At 43.7% G+C, this 18,958-nt stretch overlaps 1 pseudogene; it reads left to right on the top strand.

Moving 5' to 3' along the window:
- The first annotated feature begins 1,762 nt into the window (after positions 1–1,762).
- LOC132889894 (uncharacterized) overlaps positions 1,763–18,958 on the top strand; it is a 55,383-nt pseudogene continuing 38,187 nt past the window's right edge.

The following is an 18,958-nucleotide window of genomic DNA, read 5'->3' as shown; positions in this document are numbered from 1 at the left end:
TCTGATGACAAGGGAAATACCTTTTGTTAAGTCAAGCTGTGAAATACCTTAACAAAAGAGAAGTACTTTTTGTTAAGAAAGCTTTGAATTGTGGACTGATCGTGCTAAACCGGCTTAGCAAGTTGGCTGTTATGCTGAGGCTGCACAGAGAACGGCCAGTTTACAGGGGTTAGCCCTTAGCCTGGATTTGCCTGGAGCAAGTACCACCGACGGTGCTGCGACAGGTCACGGAAGAGGGGGAAGTGAGGAGGCATTAATGCCAGGCTAAGGGCTAACCCCTGTAAACCAGGCGTTCCCTCGGTCCTATTGGCAAATATTTGCTCATTGGACACTAAAATTAATTATATCAACCTGTGGAGATCGCTACAGCATGGAGTAAGAGACTGTTGCATCTTCATTTTCCTGGAGACATGATTGACAGAAACAGTACTGGACTCTGGAATTGATCTAGTGGGGCTAACACTCTAGCAGACAGGGAGATGTCAACATCGGGTAAGCTCCGAGGTGGAGGTCTGGTTATTTACACAAACAATTCATGATGCCATGATCCCAGGGTGATTTCCAGATCCTGTTCTCCTGATGTGGAGTTTATGGTCATGAAATGCAGACCTTTTTACTTACCACATGAACTGACAGCAATCATTATTACTGCAGTGTATGTTCCCCTGAGTGTAGATGTAAAGCAGACAATGGGAGAACTTTACAACACAGTCAGCTTCATACAGCCCATCCAGAAGCATTTTATATCGTTGCTGGGGACTTTAACAAGGCTAACCTTAAGCCTGTTCTACCTCACTTCCACCAGCATGTCACGTGTGAAACAAGAGGTGAAAAATATACCGAATGCACACACTGTGGCCCCCTTGCCTCACATTGGCAGCTCTGACCACCTGACTATCCTGCTGAAGCCTATATATAGGCCCAGAGTGAGACAAGAGCCACCAGTAGTGAGGTTTGCTCCCTAGTTAGCCAAGGCTTATTGGTTGGATGCAACTTAACATATTTTATAACAGACACATCATCAATGCATTTGGTTGGACGCAGCTTAACAGGTTTTATAACAGACACATCATCAATGCATTGATGATGTGTCTGTTATAAAACCTGTTAAGCTGCATCCAACCAATAAGTCTTGGCTAACTGGGGAGGTTCGCTCCTTGCTGAGGCTTCATGGTGCCACATTCAGGTTGGGTGACATTGAAGCATACAATATAGCAAGGAGAAATCTGAAAAGAGAAATCAGAGAGGCCAAAAGAGCATATGGGATGAAATCGTCCATTCATTTAATTGACACAAGCACTTATGGCAGGGATTCCAGACAGCTATAGGCTTTAAGCTTACTGTATGGGCAATAGACAATAACTCCTCCCTACCAGATATCCTCAACACCTTTTTTTCCCCCAGTTTGAGGCTATAGACAACAGAGTGACACTCAGGTGGTCACTGCCTCTTACTAACCAGGCACTGCAGCTGACAGCATGAAGAGGGTCTTTTCCAATATCAACCCTCAAAAGGCTGCTGGTCCAGATCACATTCCAGGCTGTGTGTTGGAGGACTGTGCAGAACAGCTGAAGGACATCTTTACTGACATATTCAATATCTCACTCAGCCAAGCCAGGATGCCTATCTGTTTCAAAAGCACCACCATAATACCCCTGCCTAAGAAGTCAAATCCAGCCTCCATGAATGACTACCACCCTGTGGCCTTGACCCCCACAGCCATGAAGTGCTTTGAGTGGCTTGTCATGTATCACATAAAATCATGCCTTCCAACCAATCTGGATCCATTGCAGTTCGCTTACAGACCAGCTGGATCCAGCTGATGGATGAGTTGACCTCCAAGGACAACAACACAGCTGTTATCAAGAGGGCCCAACAGCGCCTTCACTCCATTTGCAGGCTGAAGAAGGTGGACCTTCCCATTCCGGCCATGACCATGTTTTACAAAGGCACTATTGAGAGCATTCTCACTTACTGCATCTCTTCCTGGTTTGGCAGTAGCACAGCAGAGGAGAGAGACAAACTGAACAGGATAGTGAGAACTGCTGAAAAAATCATGAGCGCCTTGCTACCATGTCTGCAGGACATCTACATGGAGCATTGTGTATGAAGGGCAAACTGCATCATAAAGGATCCCACTCATCCCTCTCATGGCATGTTCACACTCATGCAGTCTGGGAAAAGATACAGAAGCATCAGATCAAGGACTACTCAGCTGTTAAACAGCTTCTTTCCCACAGCAATCAGATTACTAAACCAGAGAACATGAATTGCATACGAGGCCATTCCTCTAAAAACAAATATTTTATTAAACCACTTTTTTATTCAATTTTATTATAATCTAGTTTATTAGTGCTCTTATTTATTAACTTAATTTTTTACAGGCTTCTTGTACTGAAATACTGACTGGTGGATTTGTGAAACAATTTCCTTTTTATGTGCAGCATAAAAATAACAATAAAGGAAATCTGTAATACAGAGATTATCTCCCCCCCCCCCCAATATTTGATGTGAACATTAACTTAAACTCTTCATCTGTATCTTCATGATTTTTACCTCCATCAAGGAGGTTATGTTTTTGGTGCGGTCTGTGTGTAAGCAGGATTGTGCAAAACCTACTAACTTGATTTCCATGAAACTTGGTGGAAGGGTGTAGCATGGGTCAAGGAAGAACCCAGCTTGGAGCAGATCTGAGGCCTGGGGCAGATCCACAAATTTATTTTCACTTTTGCCAACATTGCAAGATACAGCACTTGTCATACAGTCATACAGTCCAGTTGATTGCAGTAAAGTTCAATAGTGACAACCCATGGCCAACATAAAAATACAATGACTCTCCTTATCAAAAATTCTTGGGTAGTGGTCATCCTCTAGGATGGCACATTCTCCTTCGGGAATAAAGAGGGACATTTTCCAAGTTATTCTGTAAATATGTACATGATACATATTAATATGTCAAGAAAACATTAGAAATATATTTGATCAACAACTTCAATTTCCAGTATTGGGTCTACCTACCTAAAACTAAGGCAGTTTTTAAGTCTTGCAATAAGCCCTGCCTTTATGGGGATCTCGAATTACCTGTGTGGTTGTGAAAGAATTTGCACAGATCATTTCTGGGACAGTCATAGCAAGAAGCTTTGTGTGCAAGTCAAAGGAGCCAATGGCCTCTTGAAGTCAATCCTGGCAGTAGGGAACTGGCTCTCGTGATGTCATCATGGGTGCTTGCTTGTGGCTGTGTGTAAACTTGAGCAGCCCAAAGAGCTGATTACAAGATCTGACAAAAAAAAAAGTATGTATGGCAGTGGGGGCATGGTCAACTGTCAGTCTGTGAATGGAGAGCGGGGCCAGGGAAGGTGAGTGGGAAAATGAGTGCACCTGTTGTCAATTGATGTTGTGTGTGTCTTCAACAGTGATGACAAAGTGGTAAAAAGGAGGGGGAGAGTGAGGAGATGGCATCTCCCAACCAGAGCTTGTGTGTATCTGTGTGGAAAGATAACATTAAGCTGGAAAGCAGATCTAACAATAAAAAGGACTGTATTAAACATCGTTTCCCACCTGCCTGCACTTCAGTGTTCCACCCACCCCGGGACATATTATATTATGTTTTTGGAATAATAAGAAACATGGAGTTGCCCATACTGAAAATTTGCATGTAAATCTCTGTTATATGTTGCCAAGCAGGCCTTAAAGGTGACAATATTTTGGGAATGATTATAAAAATTGTTTTTGTGATTATGTCCTAGGCAGAGTTGAAAAGCCTGTAGTTAAACAGGTCATGTGGAATTTGAATAACACCTGCGGATACCACTTTATCGTCCACCTGGTCTGTATGGGCAGGGGGTTGAGAATGGCCAAAGAAAACCTAGGATACCACAACAAAATGAACGTTGGTCTGCTCTCTTTGCATGGGAAAAGCGAAAAAAGAAAATAATTCAATGGGTCATTAAATATGCCTGGTGTGTGAGAGAAAAGAGGAAAAAAATAATCAGACCTATAATTATTTCATAGTAATACTGCATTAATGGGAGATGGCATTTTAAAAACTTTGTTGTTGTATGCGTTCTGAGTAACTTGGAATATTAATTGATTTTACTGTGTTGTGGAAAGTGACCTATTATATCAATATTATAAATTTGCAAGTTAACTAACCTCTGAGAGCCATGGTGCTTTTTTTATACTTCCCTGTCTGCTTGAGGAGGATAAATTAAGGTGCCAGTTATGCCGCTCTGGGTGTGCGTGATCAGTCCCCTGGCCACGCTGCTTTTGGCTGTCGAAATCACCTGTGCTGAAACGCCGCTATTTCTTCAGCACCGTGGGAGCAGCTGGGTGAGGAGCAGTGGGTTTTTGGAGCCACTGTAACAATATGAATTTAATAAATTCACATGAGCAAGTCTGAAGCAACAGTGACATCCTCGTTTGGGAGATAATGGATGGCATGATTATAAATAACTTGCTTCTATAACCGTGTCCTATATGGTCAAAAAGTGCAATTGTGTAACCAGGAAATTAATTCTAGTTTTTTTTTTGTGATCAACATTTTATTGATTTTCAAGGGGGGGGGTGTCACAGAAATATTAAATAGCACTGTGTACAGCAATAGTGAAGTACCAAAGGCAAAACAAGCAAAAACAAAGACATAAAGGATTAGTGTGTGCAGGGGTTAAATTGGGCCGGGGCTGTCCGGGGCTGAGCCCCGGCACATAAGCTTGGAGCGGATGGCATATGATCACGCACACATCAAAAGCAACAAACCCTTTTCACGATTTTCAGTTCTGAATAATTAAATATCGTTTTATTAATCAATAAACCCATGACTTTTATGAGATAGATCATAGTTTTCCTGATAACAAGACGACCTGTCAAAGCTATTTAGAACAGAACTTGCGATCAGAGATTCTGGTTTCTGGAACACTGCGTGGGTTGCCAATTCCGCTTTTTATAAGCGACTTTGGGGTTTCTTTTTTTGTGAGCTCGCTTTAAAAAAAATCAGAAGTCGTGGTTTGCAGGTTTTTGGGCTTGTGTTTCAGCGTTGTGACTTGTTTATAATTTTCTCCGTACACCATCTCCCCTTTTACCTGCATACGATCCTAATCCATCAGAGGTGCTTGAACGAACTGTCTGTGCATTTGGCGAGTTCAATTTCCATAGTCCCCAGTTATCGACAGAAATTAGCCAGGGGGAAGGGGGAGATGTCAGTTAAAGTTAGCTACTGAGATTGACCAAAAGTTGAGCCTAACGTTGCCTCAAGTTAGCTACCTTTGGCAAACATAAACAAAACACTCGTCTTGTGCTCTAGTCATTATCATATTTTTTATTATTAAAAACAAAATATCAAATAATACTGAAGAGGAGAAAAAATAATATTGATCTAAATATGTTGCGTTTTTATTTTTAGACAGTATGTGTTTAGCAAAACACATACTGTCTAAAAATAAAAACACAACATATTTAGATCAGTATTATTTTTTCCCCTCTTCAGTATTATTTGATATTTTGTTTTTAATAATAAAAAATATGATAATGATTATGTTCACTGTATTGTTAATATTATTAGTGTTTTATTATTTATTGTTAATATTTAATTTAATGTTAATTTATTATTATTTATTGTTAATATTATTAGTGTATTATTAGTGTAATTATTATTGTTATTATTATGTATTCAATTATTTATTTGGCATGTGGTGCTTTTTGTATTGTCTAGAACATACATAAGATGAGCATATTATAGCAGCAAAATAGAAGCACAATCATTTGAATGCAGCAAAACTTTTTCTGCATTCAAATGATTGTGCTTCTATTTTGCTGCTATAATATGCTCATCTTATGTATGTTCTAGACAATACAAAAAGCACCACATGCCAAATAAATAATTGAATACATAATAATAACAATAATAATAAATGCTTCCAATGTTATAGTGTTGTTTGTATTTGGTTGCATTCACTGCATAAATATATTTGATTGACAATTTGACTGACAGTGTTTTGGCATATTTAACATTTATCCTCCAAAATAAATCAACTGTTTTGGTTTAAGATTGTGCAAGCCTTCAAATTTTCTCACTGAACATTTCTCCTTCACATTTTTCACCTGTAGGCATGTGACAAGATTTAACATGATATTGCTCAACCTACCTCTGTAAAGTCAGCTAACAACTTATTAAAATGCACCAGAATTCAGCAAATAACATGTATGATAATAAAAAACTTCTGGGGGAGGACCCCCAGACCCCCCACTAATCATTTCCTTCAAACCAATGTACAACAACCTGTACAATCTGTTACATTGGCCAACCAATCTACATTCAAACTGCCATAATGTGTAGGGGGGCACTACAAGACACACATAGGCCTACAACACACAGATAAGGTGTATATCTCTGTGCAATATGATATGGTTATCAAATTAGAGGGTTATTTTCCAAAAAGTATATTGGGGCAGGGCGGCGGGGGCAGGGGCGGGTACGAGGCAGAGCCCCCCCACATAACCAATCCCAATTTAACCCCTGAGAACAGTGCACATTGTGTGCCTAGTCCAAGCAGGGACTCTGGCAAGATTAACTATGACAGCATAACGAAAAGGGAGAGCCAGAAGGTAACACAGACATGAAGGTGCCCTTGGACATAAAGTGGCCAGCAAAGGCATCGTCAACAAACCTGACTGAATGCATGAGAGTTGGTTGGGCAACAGCATCCAAACATATGATAAGAGATATGTGGGTTACACAGATGGAGGTGATGAGTAAATATCTTCTGGTTCTAGTATGCACTCTCACTGCTGCATTCTGGACTAATTGGAGCTTGTTTTTGCACCTGCTAGAACATCCACACAGTAGGACATTACAATAAACAAAACAAATGGCATGAGCTAATTTTTTTTTTTGCATCATTTAGTGATATTTCTTATCTTAGCAATATTTCTGAGATGAAAGAAGGCTATCCTAATAATTTTATCTATGTGAGCTTCAAATGAAAGACTAGTGTTAATAATCACAACAAGGTCTTTTACTGTGGCATATGATGAAACAGAAAGGAAATCCAGAGTTACTATGTAATCAGAAAACCTACTTCTAGCTGCATATGGTCCTAGTACAAGTACTTTTGTCTTGTCACAGCTAAGTAGAAGGAAGTTACTAAACATCCAGTCTAATGTCCTTTACACATTCCTCAATTTTATTAAGCTGGTGTGTTTCATTTGGCTTTGCTGATGCACATGACTGTGTGTCATTAGCATAACAGTGGAAGCTAATACCATGCTTATGAATAATATTACCTAGAGGTACCATAAAGAAAAAAGCAGTGGACCTTAAACAGAGCCTTGTGGAATACCAAACTTTACCTTCATACACAGAGAGAAGTCACCATTTACATCTACAAACTGATCAGTTAAATTAGACCTGAACCAGGAGGGCTTTAACTCTAACAACATTTTCTAATCTATAAAGGAGAATAGCATGATCAATGGTGTCAAAAGCTGCACTAAGGTCAAGCACCACAAGCAAAATGACACAATCCTGATCAAAGGCCAGTAGTAGATTATTCACTACTTTAACCAGTTGCTGTCTCTGTGCTATGATGAGGCCTAAATTCTTACTGATATGTTTCATGAACGTTATTCCTTTATTGGTATGAGCAAAACTGCTGTACCACAGCCATTTCTAGGATCTTGGACATAAAGGGGAGGTTTGATATTGGCCTACAACTGACAGGGGTCATGTTCAGTTTTTTTTTAAATCAGGGGTTTGATAACTGCTAGTTTGAACAATTCAGCTGCAAAGCCAGTGCTAAGAGAAGAATGTGTTTATTTTTAGAAGAATTTTGATTGGTAGTATCTTTTTGAAGAAACATGTAGGCCACGGATCTCATATAAAAGTTGATGATTTTGATGAGGAAATTAGTTTGGTCTCTCAGAAGGGAGTAAAACACACTAATTGCTGATCTAATACATTGTTATCTACAGGGTTAGTAATCAAATTGTCTGACTTTAAATTAATAGTCTGAAATTTTGTCTGGAAGGTGGCACGGTGGTGTAGTGGTTAGCGCTGTCGCCTCACAGCAAGAAGGTTCGGGTTCGAGCCCCGTGACCGACGAGGGCCTTTCTGTGCGGAGTTTGCATGTTGTCTGCGTGGGTTTCCTCCGGGTGCTCTGGTTTCCCAAAGACATACAGGTTAGGTTAACTGGTGACTCCAAATTGACCGTAGGTGTGAATGGTTGTCTGTGTCTATGTGTCAGCCCTGTGATGACCTGGTGACTTATCCAGGGTGTACCCTGCCTTTCGCCCATAGTCAGCTGGGATAGGCTCCAGCTTGCCTGCGACCCTGTGGAACAGGATAAAGCGGCTAGAGATAATGAGATGAGAAATTTTGTCTGATATTTTCAATTTTGCCAATGAAAAAAAAGAAGTTGTCAGGCAAATACCACTTGTAATGAAAACTATTGTGTTAAATTGAAAAATCATGCCAAACAGAAGCATTTTCACGAGTGGTCTCAGACTTTTGGCCACGACCCTCCACCAAAACAGACTCTAATTTTACATTTTTATTAATCTGAGTTACCTTTATGTTCAGTCATTGCATTGAATGCACATGACATATTTTAGTCCAAAATATAAGCTAAAATACGCATTTCATTTTTGGTCATGAAAAAAAAAGTTATGGGGGATGCATTTTAGGGCCAGCGGCAGCCAGGAAATGCATTCTTTCTTAAATTGGGCTTGATTGTTACATGCATCATGTTTTATTTAGCAAAGGTTTTAATTAGCAATGCACAAAATATGAATTTGGTACTAATATGTCATGGTCAAAGTGAAACACAAGAAAAACAACTGCATATGGATAAATATAAATCAAATTCCCAAATTAAAAAAAAAAAATGTTCCTGACTGATCATTTCAGATTTTCTTCATGCTTTCTGGAAATAATGCTATTTCCAGTTAATGATGTGCAGAATTTCAATCTTGTGTCTGATTTAGTTTCTGAGATATGGAGGATTTGAAAAAGGAGTGTGGCTTTATAAAGTTAAATAGCTCCATAAATCATTCCTTTAGAAATATTCATTAAATTATCAATTTTTATAGGATATCTTTAACTTCTAAAATAGTAGGTCCATATTTGCATACCCTATTGGCCAATTTATGGCAGCAACTGTGGTGATTTTTTATGCATATAACCATACATACCGTAATGTAATCACACACAGTAATTTGTTTTATGATGATTGTATTTTGATTCAGAGCCAATTATGTTTATTTTCAGTAAAAAGTAAATGAAGTTAGTTATACTTAGAAAGAAATTACAAATAGATTGGTTAAAGCATTATATGTTAGGGTTTTGCTGGGATTTGAATCTGGTTCGTTGGTGTGATGATCCAGCAAACCCCCACTAGGCCACCAGGGGAATGACTCAAATGCAGAGGCGTGAGGCGGAAGTAGAAAAAGTAACAAAAGGTTTATTTATACTATGTACACTATATACAATCCAGGGCAAAACAAAAAAAAACAAAAACAAAGAGTATAATTCAAAAAGAAAAAGGCAAAAATGCAAAAGCTCAGAAGATCCACAAAACACAGTACAAAGGAAACTGGAGATAAACATAACAGCACAAAGACTCCGTGACAAGAGGACTGAACTCAGGGGTATAAATACACAAACTAATTAAGGACACAGGTGAAGATAATTAGGACTAACAGGCAATTAACAAAAAAAAAACACAAAACACAGGAACAGTGGCGGCCTCTAGAGGCCAAAATAAATATGACACGAAAAGGAAATAACAGCGGCCTCTAGAGGCCAAAACAGTCCAAGTCCTAACAGGACCCCCCCCCCTCTAGGAGCGTCTCCTGACGTTCCCAGGGCGATCCGGATGGGCCGAATGGAAGTCCCGACACAGTTCTTTATCCAGGACATCCCGAGCAGGAACCCAGCAGCGCTCCTCAGGACCATAGCCCTCCCAGTCCACCAGATATTGCAACCCGCCGCGGACCCGGCGGGAGTCAAGCAGGCGATGCACAGTGAACACAGTCTGCCCCTGGAAGATGCGGGGGGGTGGGGGGTTCCTAGGGGCAGGGGCATACGTAGACGTCAGTACAGGCCGCAACAGGGAAACATGGAAAGTGGGGTTGATCCTCAGAGTCCGGGGCAACTGAAGCCGGTAGGAGACAGGGTTCACCCTGCGCACCACCTTGAAGGGGCCAATGTAGCGAGGAGCAAGCTTGCGGTTCTCCACCCGCAGCGGAAGGTCCTTAGTGGACAGCCAAACCCGCTGCCCAGGGCGGAAAGTGTGTGCAGGTCTTCTGTGGCGGTTGGCCTGAGTCTGGTTGGTTCTGGAGGTCTGTATGAGGGTCTTCCTGACCTTGCTCCAGGTCTTGCGACACCGTCTCACATATTGGTTGACCGAGGGCACCCCCGCATCCTCCTCCTGGTCCAGGAACAGAGGTGGCTGGAACCCGAATTGGCACTGGAATGGTGACAGCTTGGTGGCCGATGACTGCAGGGTGTTGTGGGCGTACTCTGCCCATGGCAGCCAGGTGCTCCACGATGTCGGGTTATCCATAGCCAGGCCTCGCAGGGTGGTTTCCAGGTCCTGGTTGAGCCTCTCCGTCTGACCATTGGACTGTGGGTGAAACCCAGAGGAGAGGCTGGCAGTGGCTCCGATGACCTTGCAGAACCCGTGCCACACTCGGGAGGAGAACTGGGGCCCTCGGTCTGAGACGATGTCCTGTGGAAGACCAAAGACTCGGAAGACATGATTAAATATAAGTTTCGCTGTTTCAAGAGCAGAGGGGAGTTTGCACAGAGGTATGAAGCGGCAGGCCTTGGAGAATCTGTCAACAATGACCAAAATGACCATGTTACCTTGTGACTCAGGGAGACCCGTGATGAAGTCGACTGCCACGTGGGACCAGGGACGCCGGGGAATGGTCAGAGGATGCAGGAGACCCTGGGGACGCTGTCGTGGGTTCTTGGTTCTGGTGCAAACCTCACAGGACAGGACAAATGACCTTACTTCCTGCTCCATGTTAGGCCACCAGAAGCATCTTTTCAGGAAGTCCAGGGTCCTCCGAGCTCCCGGGTGGGTGGTGAGAGGGGAAGAGTGACCCCACTGGAGAACCTTGGCCCGGGCTTGATGTGGGACGTACAAGAGGCCCGGTGGCCCCGTCCCAGGACCGGGGTCCTGGCGTTGGGCTCGTCGAACAGCCTCCTCAATACCCCAGCGGACAGGGGCCACAATCCGGGACACCGGGATAATAGGCCCGACTTCATTCTCCCTGTTAGTGGCAGAGAACAGCCTGGACAGTGCGTCAGGTTTGGTGTTCTTGGAGCCGGGACGGTACGAGAGGGTGAAGTCAAACCGACTGAAAAACAGGGCCCACCTAGCCTGTCGAGGGTTCAGTCTCTTGGCTTGCTGGAGGTACTCCAGGTTCTTGTGGTCAGTCCAAACCAGGAATGGATGTTGCGCTCCCTCCAGCCAGTGCCTCCACTCCTCAAGGGCCAGTTTGACCGCTAGCAGTTCTCGATCCCCCACATCGTACCGGGACTCCGCAGGAGTCAGGCGGTGGGAGAAGTAAGCGCAGGGGTGCAGCTTTCCTTCCGAATGTTGAGAGAGTACCGCGCCGACACCACTGTCCGAGGCGTCCACCTCCACGATGAATGGTTGGGAGGTGTCCGGGAGGACCAGAATGGGTGCCGTGCAGAAGCGGCCCTTGAGGTCTTTGAACGCCTTTTCTGCCTGAGGAGACCAGCCATAAGATCCACCTGTCCCTTTGGTGAGGTCTGACATGGGTGCTGCCACAGAACTGAAGTTCCTGATGAACTTGCGGTAGAAGTTAGCGAATCCTAAGAACCGCTGAACCTCCTTAACGGACTTGGGAGTAGGCCAGTCCCGGACGGCCAGGGTCTTGGCAGGGTCCATTTGGAGTTGGCCTGTCCGTACAATAAATCCCAGAAAGGAGACCTCGGGAACATGAAATTCGCATTTCTGGGCCTTGGCGAACAAATTGTTCTGTAGCAGCCTCTGGAGAACCTGGCGGACATGGTGGCGGTGCTCCTGCACGGTCTTGGAAAAGATAAGGATGTCATCGAGGTAGACAAAGACATATAGGTTAATCATGTCCCTTAAGACGTCGTTGATTAGGGCCTGAAAAACAGCTGGTGCGTTGGTGAGTCCGAAGGGCATCACCTGGTATTCGTAGTGCCCAGACGGGGTGTTAAAGGCAGTCTTCCACTCGTCTCCCTGTCGGATACGGATGAGGTGGTATGCGTTCCGTAGGTCCAACTTGGTGAAGACGGTGGCGCCTTGGAGCAGGTCGAAAGCAGTGGACATCAGCGGAAGGGGATATCGGTTGCGCACAGTGATCTTGTTCAGGCCTCTGTAGTCAATACATGGTCGGAGCCCCCCATCCTTCTTGCCGACAAAGAAGAAGCCGGCACCAGCAGGTGAGGTGGAGGGTCGAATGAACCCAGAGACCAGGGCGTCTTTGAGGTATTCCTCCATGGCCTTGCGTTCTGGCTGAGAGAGGGAAAACAGTCTGCCACGAGGAGGGGTAGTCCCAGGGAGCAAGTCGATGGCACAGTCGTAGGCCCGGTGCAGAGGAAGAACGGCGGCCCTGCTCTTGCTGAATACCTCCTTGAGATCCCAGTACTCTGTGGGAACTTGAGATAACTCGGTGAGATCAGGGGGCTCGGCAGGAGACACAGGAGAGCTAGAGAGCAGACAAGAGGCATGGCATGCAGGGCCCCATTCCACAACCTGGCTTGTTACCCAGTCTATGCGAGGGTTGTGGCGGATAAGCCAAGGAAGGCCTAGAATCACTGGGAACTCTGGTGAAGGAATCAGGTGCAGGGATATTTCTTCCTTGTGACCTTGAGACTGGAGGAAGACTGGAGAAGTGACTTGGGTGACTCTTCCATCACCTAACGCTTGGCCATCGAGGGCAGACACAGACAGTGGGACTTCAAGAGGTGCAGTCGGAATATTGATGCTTTGGGCGAAGTGAATATCCATAAAGTTCCCAGCCGCCCCTGAGTCTATCAAAGCTTGACAAGAGTGGACAGACTCACCCCAGGAGATGGAGACCGGGATGTAGATTCCTTGGCCAGGGAGTCCAGGAGAGAGGGTAGGCCCCGTCACAACCCTCCCTCGGCTGGACAGGGCGGTCCTTTTCCCAAGAGTTCGGGACATGATGCTCGGAAGTGACCAGGCTTGCCACAGTAGATGCAGCACTTGTCCCTCCTTCTGCGCTCCCTCTCAGATGCGGAGAGGCGAGTACGACCCACTTGCATGGGTTCTGGACAGTCACTGAAGGAGGTAGACGGTCTCCAGGTAGAGGTAGGGAGGCTGGGGGGGCTCAAGGCTTGGTGGCGTTCTCTCATCCTGTTGTCCAGACGAATAGCATGTGAGATGAGGGTTTCGAGGTCACTTGGGCATCCAATAGAGGCCAGACCGTCCTTGATGGGGTCAGACAGACCATGGTGGAAGGCTGACACCAGGGCAGTCTCATTCCATCCACTTACTGCTGCGAGTGTTCGGCACGAGATGGCGTAATCTGCGACGCTTCCTCCTTGCCGGATGGACATGAGCTTTCGGGCTGCGTCGGTACTGATGTCTGCCTGATCGAAGACCCGAAGCATATCTTCAGAAAACAGCTGGAAATCAAAGCACTCAGGTCCCTGTCTTTGCCAGATAGCAGTAGCCCAGGCTCGCGCCTTACCAGCTAATAAGGTGATCACAAAGGCAATCTTGCGGCGATCCGTAGTGTAGGTGGTAGGCTGAAGCTCAAAGGTGAGTTGACACTGGGTAAGGAACTCTCGGCACTCACTGTGCTTGCCGTCATACCTCTGTGGTGCAGGAAGGCTGGGTTCGCGAGGTGAAGAAGGCAGCATGGCAGGAGGCACTGGAGCAGGAGTGGGAGCTGGATCAGGAGATGCAGGCAGAGATGTCAGCTGTGCCAGGGTTTTCCCAATTTGCTGAAGCAGTTCCTCGTGGTGAGCAAGGGCCTCACGTTGGCTGGTGAGCGTACATCCATGAGCGTCCATGGTCGCTCCGAAGCGTGTCAAAGCTGCCATAATTCCCTGAAGGTTGGCCGGGTAGACAGTTGAAGCAGCCTCTGCTGAGTCGGTCATGATGGAGTCTTTCTGTTAGGGTTTTGCTGGGATTCGAACCTGGTTCGTTGGTGTGATGATCCAGCAAACCCCCACTAGGCCACCAGGGGAATGACTCAAATGCAGAGGCGTGAGGCGGAAGTAGAAAAAGTAACAAAAGGTTTATTTATACTATGTACACTATATACAATCCAGGGCAAAACAAAAAAAACAAAAACAAAGAGTATAATTCAAAAAGAAAAAGGCAAAAATGCAAAAGCTCAGAAGATCCACAAAACACAGTACAAAGGAAACTGGAGATAAACATAACAGCACAAAGACTCCGTGACAAAAGGACTGAACTCAGGGGTATAAATACACAAACTAATTAAGGACACAGGTGAAGATAATTAGGACTAACAGGCAATTAACAAAAAAAAACACAAAACACAGGAACAGTGGCGGCCTCTAGAGGCCAAAATAAATATGACACGAAAAGGAAATAACAGCGGCCTCTAGAGGCCAAAACAGTCCAAGTCCTAACATTATATTATTATAGAACTTTGAATCATGTGTTAAATCAGAATAAAGTCTTGTTTAGATGAATATTTTTTAGTTAGCTCAGTGTGGCCTTGGAAATATTGGTGGAGCGAGACCTGAATGCATCTTTTTAAAAAAGTGACATCAGTTTGTCTTTGGTGGAGACAAACTTGGCAGGTTTATATGGTCCAACAGAAAATATTGGTGGAAACGAGAGGCAGCACGATGGTGTACTGGCACTGTGTAGTGGTACTGTCGCCTCACAGCAAGTAGGTCCTGGGTTCAAGCCCAGAGGTTGAAGAGGGCCTTTCTGTGTGGAGTTTGCATGTTGTCTCCGTGTCTGCGTGGGTTTCCCCCGGGTGCTCTGGTTTCCCCCACAGTCCAAAGACATGCAGGTTAGGCTAATTGGTGGGTCTAAATTGACCATGGGTGTGAGTGTTTGTTTGTCTCTGTGTGTTAGCCCCGCGATGACCTAGCAACTTGTCCAGGGTGTACCCTGGCTCTTGCCCATAGTCAGCTGGGATGGACTCCAGCTTGTCTGCGACCGTGTACAGGATAAGCGGCTACAGATAATGGATGGATGGATGGTGGAAACAAGGTCTTGAATGTTGAGAAGCCAAGCCAAGAGGCCTTTGTTACACTCAAGCACAGACTTAAGCACACAGTGAAATTTAACATTTGCATTTAACCCATATGAAGCATTGAACACACACATGCATCATCATCATTTTTTTTTTTCCCTCCACTGCGTCCATGATCAGGCGCTTCAGCGCGGCCTGAGGTCTGCTCCTTCCACCCTGCTCTACAGTCTGAGGCTTGCTGTGCGGCCTGGGGCCTGCTTCATCCACCCTGCTCTGCAGCCTGAGGCCTGTGAGGTAACCATCCGGACATTAACCCAATCCAAGCTTCCAGCGTAGCCTACAGTTTTACTGTTTTTCTTCTACAATGTTGCTAAATTGTCGTATTATGCTTTATTTCTTTGTGTGGGCCAGCTGGGTGGTGGCCCCACATGTGTGGCATTCCTCCTCCTACTATAACATCATTTCAGGAGGATATATTATTAGTTTGGGTAGGCTTCAAATCTAGCTGTGAAAATGTGACTTTTCCCTACAATGACTGTTGCAGAGTTACTCTTACAACTTCACTTGAACAAAGGGTAGTGGTGTCTTTGAATATATCCAAGTGGTTGCTTAAATCTGACATGTCTCTTCAGTTTTGCTGTTTCCTTGTTTTGAGTGAGCATTTTTGTAGTTCTACAACCTCCTTTATTGCTAACACTTACTCCTCCAGCCTTGTGTCTGGTGTAAAAGGTTGTAGCATCAGGCTTAAACATTTAGTTTTACTATTGTTATTGCTTTCAGGGAATATTGAGACTAATCCAGGCCCTGATTCACAGGCACATTGTTATACCCCTGCAGATTTTAAATTTAGAACTGGTCTTGGACTAATTCATATAAATGTAAGGAGTCTACTAAACAAGATGGACTTGATAAAGGTCTGGATAAACTCAACAAATGCTGATGTTATTGTTTTATCCGAAACCTGGCTCACAAAATCTGTGCTTGACAAGGATATTTGTATTAATGGTTGTAATGTTTATCGTGCTGATCGTCCAAGAAAAGGGGGCGGAGTTGCGATTTATATCAGGAGTAATTTTGATGTTAATTTAGTACTTAAAGAGTCAGTATCTAAAGAGCTTGAGTTGCTTGCTCTTGAAATTGAATTATCAAAGAATCACCATAGTTGGTAGGATGTTATAGATCACCATCTGCTTCTAAAAATGCATTATCTTCCCTTGTGAAGTTTTTATCACAGCTGAAATACAATGAATTACTTTTGATGGGAGATTTAAACTGGGACTGGCTTATGCCTGTGTCCGATGATCTGAAAGCACAATGTGATTCTCTTAATCTCACACAATTAATTACTTCCCCTACTAGACCCAACCCCAAATGTTTTCAAAAAGCAACACTCATTGGCTTAGTTTTAACCAACATGCCTTCTAAATACAGTTAGGTCCATAAATATTTGGACAGAGACAACATTTTTCTAATTTTGGTTCTGTACATTACCACAATGAATTTTGAACAAAATAATTCAGATGCAGTGGAAGTTCAGACTTTCAGCTTTAATTCAGTGGGTTGAACAAAATGATTGCATAAAAATGTGAGGAACTAAAGCATTTTTTTAAACACAATCCCTTCATTTCAGGGGCTCAAAAGTAATTGGACAAATTAAATAATTGTAAATAAAATGTTCATTTCTAATACTTGGTTGAAAACCCTTTGTTGGCAATGACTGCCTGAAGTCTTGAACTCATGGACATTACCAGATGCTGTGTTTTCTCCTTTTTAATGCTCTGCCAGGCCTTTACTTCAGCGGTTTTCAGTTGCTGTTTGTTTGTGGGCCTTTCTGTCTGAAGTTTAGTCTTTAACAAGTGAAATGCATGCTCAATTGGGTTGAGATCAGGTGACTGACTTGGCCATTCAAGAATATTCCACTTCTTTGCTTTAATAAACTCCTGGGTTGCTTTGGCTTTATGTTTTGGGTCATTGTCCATCTGTATTATGAAACACCAACCAATCAGTTTGGCTGCATTTGGCTGGATTTGAGCACACAGTATGTCTCTGAATACCTCAGAATTCATCCGGCTGCTTCTGTCCTGTGTCACATCATCAATAAACACTAGTGACCCAGTGCCACTGGCAGCCATGCATGCCCAAGCCATCACACTGCCTCCGCCGTGTTTTACAGATGATGTGGTATGCTTTGGATCATGAGCTGTACCATGCCTTCACCATACTTTTTTCTTTCCATCATTCTGGTAGAGGTTGATCTTGGTTTCATCTGTCCAAAGAATGTTCTTGCAGAACTGTGCTGGCTTTTTTAGATGTTTTTTTAGCAAAGTCCAATCTAGCCTTTTTATTCTTGAGGCTTATGAGTGGCTTGCACTGTGCAGTGAACCCTCTGTATTTACTTTCATACAGTCTTCTCTTTATGGTAGATTTGGATATTGATACGCCTACCTCCTGGAGAGTGTTGTTCACTTGGTTGGCTGTTGCAAAGGGGTTTCTCTTCACCATGGAAATTATTCTGCGATCATCCACCACTGTTGTCGTCTGCGGGCGTCCAGGTCTTTTTGCATTGATGAGTTCACCAGTGCTTTCTTTCTTTCTTTCTCAGGATGTACCAAACTGTAGATTTTGCCACTCCTAATATTGTAGCAATTTCTCGGATGGGTTTTTTCTGTTTTCGCAGCTTAAGGATGGCTTGTTTCACCTGCATGGAGAGCTCCTTTGACCGCATGTTTTCTTCACAGCAAAATCTTCCAAATGCAAGCACCACACCTCAAATCAACTCCAGGCCTTTTATCTGCTTAATTGAGAATGACATAACGAAGGAATTGCCCACACCTGCCCATGAAATAGCCTTTGAGTCAATTGTCCAATTACTTTTGGTCCCTTTAAAAACAGGGTGGCACATGTTAAGGAGCTGAAACTCCTAAACCCTTCATCCAATTTTAATGTGGATAGCCTCAAATGAAAGCTGAAAGTCTGGACTTTATGTCCATGTCCATTATATAACTATAACTTGAATATGTTTCAGTAAACAGGTAAAAAAAAATTGTGTCAGTGTCCAAATATATATGGACCTAACTGTATGTGACAACAGGTGTCTTTCCAAATGATGAGTGATCACTGTGTGATAGTGGTAGTGAGAGACACAAGGCTCTCGAAAAGTAAGCCACACTTTGTAGAGAAGCGCAATATGAAAATGTTTGTTGAACAGGCCTTCTTGCATGATCTTTATTACCTTGACTGGGATAGAATTGCCCTTTTTTATGATGTTGAATATGGCTTGGAGTTATTTTCATGAAAGTTTCAGTCACTTTGTTAAAGGAATACTCTGGAGTGAAATGCTTTCTAGGTCTATTTTCTCATTATTGGGAGTGCATACGTTGAGTTGCTACCACAATCACGTCAATCGGATGTGTTTTGAGAAAATTAGTTTTTTGCGATTTCAACCGGCAGTGCGCGGGGCATGTCTTTTTGCCGATACAAAACGCTAGTTTTAAAACCATTGCAAAGCTCAAAACAACATGACAGTTCTGTGGAAGTGAGTAGAGGATTCCTACAAACAAAACGAAGTGTCCCTGGCTCTGCAAGTGCACGGATAGAGTGTGTAGAAGAGTAAATACAAAGCCAGTGACCTTACCTGAATTTGGTCTTCTCCAGACGCCATCTTCATGGGACAGTCCGTAAAAGTTGAGTGCCTAGCAACTCAACATATGCACTCCCAATAATGCGAAAATAGACCTAGAAAGCATTTCACTCC

The sequence above is a fragment of the Neoarius graeffei genome, chromosome 8, assembly GCF_027579695.1.
Source record: "Neoarius graeffei isolate fNeoGra1 chromosome 8, fNeoGra1.pri, whole genome shotgun sequence".
Lineage (NCBI taxonomy): Eukaryota > Metazoa > Chordata > Actinopteri > Siluriformes > Ariidae > Neoarius > Neoarius graeffei.
Note: the sequence above shows the minus strand (reverse complement) of the source record. Positions and strands in the feature narration are given on the sequence as shown.